This window comes from Triticum aestivum, chromosome 5D (assembly GCF_018294505.1).
Source record: "Triticum aestivum cultivar Chinese Spring chromosome 5D, IWGSC CS RefSeq v2.1, whole genome shotgun sequence".
Lineage (NCBI taxonomy): Eukaryota > Viridiplantae > Streptophyta > Magnoliopsida > Poales > Poaceae > Triticum > Triticum aestivum.
In genome coordinates this window covers 512,816,899-512,821,341 of record NC_057808.1, presented here as the reverse complement: position 1 = coordinate 512,821,341, position 4,443 = coordinate 512,816,899, and positions in this window count along the sequence as shown.

Here is a 4,443-nt window from a genome sequence, read left to right as displayed (position 1 = left end):
TGAGGGGCGCGGCGACGGGCGACGAGGAGGCAGGGGGCGCGGGGCGGCGACGGCGTCTGGGCGGCGCGGGACGGCGTCGGAGGCAGGGGCGACGACGGCGACGGCGAGGCGCAGAGGGGCAGCCTGGCGGCGTCGTCGGGGCAGGGAAGACGCGAACTGAATGAAAATTTTCACAAGTGCTAGTTATATAGACGAAGCATTGGTCCCGGTTCGTGACAGCAACCGGGATGAATGCGACCTTTAGTCCCGGTTGGTGCCACCAACCGGGACTAATGGGGGGGCATTGGTACCGGTTAGTGCCACGAACCGGTACCAATGCACACCTTTAGTCTCGGTTGGTGCCACCAACCGGGACCAAAGGCCTTGTGCTGCTGCGCCCACGTCGAAAGTTTAGTCCCACCTCGCTAGTTGAGAGGGGCGCGCAGTGGTTTATAAGCCCCACTGCCGCACCCCTCTCGAGCTCCTCTCCATTGCAGGCTTACGGGCCTAATTGTCACTACTATGCCTGATGGGCTTACTGGGCCTTCTGCGGGCCTGAATCCTAGCCCATCGATGGGTTTCTAGTCGTATTCAGGCCGTGGTGGCCCAGTAGGTGGCATATTTTTTATTTTTTGCCTTTTTTTGTTTTCTTTTTTGCTTTATTTATTTTGTTTTGTTTCTACTTACAACAAAAAACTTATTTATTTTATTTTATTTTGTTTCTAATTACTTATTTATTTTACTTTATGATAATTCTTTTTGCTATTAAAATTTCTAACAAAAAAAGTTCTTTATGAAAATTCTTTTTGCTTTTAATGATTTTGAACAGAAAATACTTCGATAATTTTAGTTGCATCAATTTTATATAATTTTAGTTTCAATAATACTAGAGGTTTCTTATAATGTTTTGAACAGAAAATACTTTGTTAATTTTAGTTTCATAAATTTTATTAAAGTTTATTTTATTTTGTTTCTACTTATATATTTTAATAAAGTTTATATTATTTTGTTTCTAATTACTTATTTATTTTATTTGTTATTTTTCATGCACCATTTTTCATGCATTTACTGATTATTTTGAGCTATAAGACCCTAAAATTGAAAAGCATTTCAAATGAACTCTGAAAAGGTTGAAAGTTGGCATGGTATCATCATTTCATCCACATAGCATGTGCAAGAAAGTTGAGAGGGTTACGGCAAAAACTGGATGCACTTCGTGTACAAAACGGACAATCTCTTTCAAAGTATCAGGATTTCATACGGAAACTCGTCTGTTACAAAGGGATTTCATTTTTTAAAACTTATTTGAACTCCTGACTTTTTGTGTGTTCAAAATGCACCATTCAAAGCCACATCATCATTTTTCAATCCTTTCTGACTTCATTTGTTATTTTTCATGCATTTACTAATTATTTTGAGCTATAAGACCCTAAAATTGAAAAGCATTTCAAATGAACCTGAAATTGAAAAACCCTACAAATGAACTCTGAAAAGGTTGAAAGTTGGCATGGTATCATCATTTCACCCACATAGCATGTGCTAAAAAGTTGAGAGGGTCCCGGCAAAAGCTGGATGCACTTCGTGAACAAAATGGACAATCTCTTTCGAAGTATCAGGGTTTCGGAGGAAAACTCATCTGTTACAAAGGGATTTCATTTTCTTGAACTTATTTGAACTCCAGACTTTTTGTGTGTTCAAAATGCACCATTCAAAGCCACATCATCAATTTTCAACCCTTTCTGACTTCATTTGTTATTTTTCATGCAGTGACGGATTGTTTTGAGCTAAATGACCCTGAAATTGAAAAGCCCTACAAATGAGCTCTGAAAAGGTTGAAAGTTGGCATGGTATCATCATTTCACCCACATAGCATGTGCTAAAAAGTTGAGAGGGTTACGGCAAAAGCTGGATGCACTTCGTGAACAAAATGGACAATCTCTTTCGAAGTATCAGGGTTTCGGACGAAAACTCATCTGTTACAAAGGGATTTCATTTTCTTAAACTTATTTGAACTCCAGACTTTTTGTGTGTTCAAAATGAATCATTCAAAGCAGAGACTGATTTTGAATGGTGCATATTCAACACACAAAAAGTCTGTAAAAATCGCCAACCCCAACATAAAAAAATGAGCATAGATGCGCCTATAGAGAGAATTCAACCTAAATTCATAATAAATTTCTATGAATTTCAAAGAAATTTACTCTAAATTTAGGTCAAATTCCCTGTATAAGGGCATCTATTTTCACTTTGAGAGGAGCTCAACAAGGCAGAGAGGGACGGGCTTATAAACCGGTGTGAGCGCCCTTCGGTTGGCAAGGTGGGACTAAACTCTGACCGCAACGAGGACCAACCCTTTAGTCCTGGTTTGTGGCACAAACCGGGACTAATGGTCATGGGCCAGGGGCGAGGCGCATTGATCTCGGTTCGTGCGTGGAACCGGGACCAAAAGGTCCATACGAACCGGGACCAATGGCCCACGTGGCCCGTCCGGCCCCCCGGGGTCACGAACCGGGACAGTTGCCTTCTTTGGTCCCGGTTTGTGAGTGAACCGGGATTAATGGTATTACGAGGGCCGAACTAATGCCCTGTTTTCTACTAGTGTTTGCCTCACGATGAACTCCTCAATGACTACCCCCACCGTGGACCACTGGCTTCGGTCCGCCGCTCTGGATAACCTACAGGAGCTTGAGTTCGCCGGCCGCGGGTTCACCTGCCCGGCATCAATCTTCCGCTTTGAACGCACCCTCCGCGTGGCAAACATCAGGCACTGCATGCTCCCGGACGCCGCGGTCCAAGGCCTTCATTTTCCCCAGCTTAAGCAGCTCGGACTCGAATGTGTCCACGTCTCGGAGTCCTCGCTGCACCGCTTGATCGCCGGATGCCCCGCACTAGAGTTCTTGCTGATCCTCAGTAGCTCCGGCTTCCACAGCCTCCGGATCAACTCCCTCAGCCTTAGAAAAATATGCATACGCACCTCCGGATCAACTCAGCCCCAGTTCGGGGAACTCATCATTGAAAACGCCCCTCGTCTTGAGAGCTTGATTCATCTGTATAAGATTTGGAGCATCGGTGATCTGTCCGTATACACCGCGCCTAAAGTGGACGCCTTGGACTTCCTTACTGATTTGCAAGGATTTCGTCAGGTAACTAGTTAATCACGGTCTTAAGTTATATGTCTTGCCTTCAGGAGGAGGCTTCCAGTTAATCTGTATTAATTTCTTGTTTGAGGAGAAATCACATTTCATCCGCCCTTGGCCTAATTTTGCATCCCATGCTTGATTAAGGGATTGCTTGTTTTTAGCCCGACGGCGGTGGTGCGCAATGTCAGGAGTTTATCCGTCAATACGGGTCGACTTATTTTGGACAACATTGTCCGCTTGATGAGATTATTTCCATGCTTGGAGGAGCTACACGTGAAGGTGGCGATTTCGTAGCTTTTGATATTATTGCTATTCATGCATGCCTCGTTAATGTTTTTATTTATCTTTCTTTTCAGTCTGGTGTATCATCCGAAACAAATTGGTGGCGTCGTAAACACAAGGATTTTATAAGATGTCATGACATCCGTCTGAAGATTGTGGTGCTGGAAACGTATCAGGGCACATTATCGCATGTTAACTTTGCCACATTCTTTCTACTGAACGCGAGAATGCTGGAGCTGATGACATTTCATATCGAGGCCAGTGTTTACAGCGACGAGTTCTTGGTAGAACAACGTAAGAGGCTTCAGCTAGATAACAGGGCTTCAAGAGGTGCTCGGTTTCGTTTTACAATTGCTAGCTGTCAACATGCTGTTTGGAGCACCAAGCATCTCGGCGAGTTTGACTTGAATGATGATCCTTTCACATGTAGATGTTGAAACTGGGTATGATCTATTTCACAGCTATTGTTGCATATCACCTTTTGTGTGTTCTTTTTCCCCAAGATGGATTAGTTTTCGTGTTTCCAGTTTGCATATGTTTGGTTCAAGCATCAATTAAGTGGCCTCACACACCATCATAGTGTCACTCTTCAACGGTGATCAATTGGGAAGTGTTTATTTCTTGAATGTCATTGGGATGAAAAAAGAACTGGTTTCTAAGGGCTCAACTGAGGCTACTAAGGGGGTGTTTGGTTGGGCTTAATTTTGAGTTGCATTCATGATGGCAACAGAAGAAAGTGTACCCTGCTTCGGTCGCACATAGAGAACTTTATGCTTGGGTTGTGGCCACTTTGGAGGCAATCTCCACATGTTGGAGTGACGAGTAGATGCCAACGAGTGTCCACTCAAGCGATACGGTATACCCAATTAAATGAGATGAGATGACCATGCATTTAGGCATGTAGTACACCAAAACATGTGTTTATGAGTGCATGATCCTGAATATACTTTGTTTGTTTTCAACAAAAAGTTGACTTAGTTTATTGACATGAACATTGTTTATTATTCCTTTTTGTGCTTGTTGAGTCTCTGTAAACACCCTT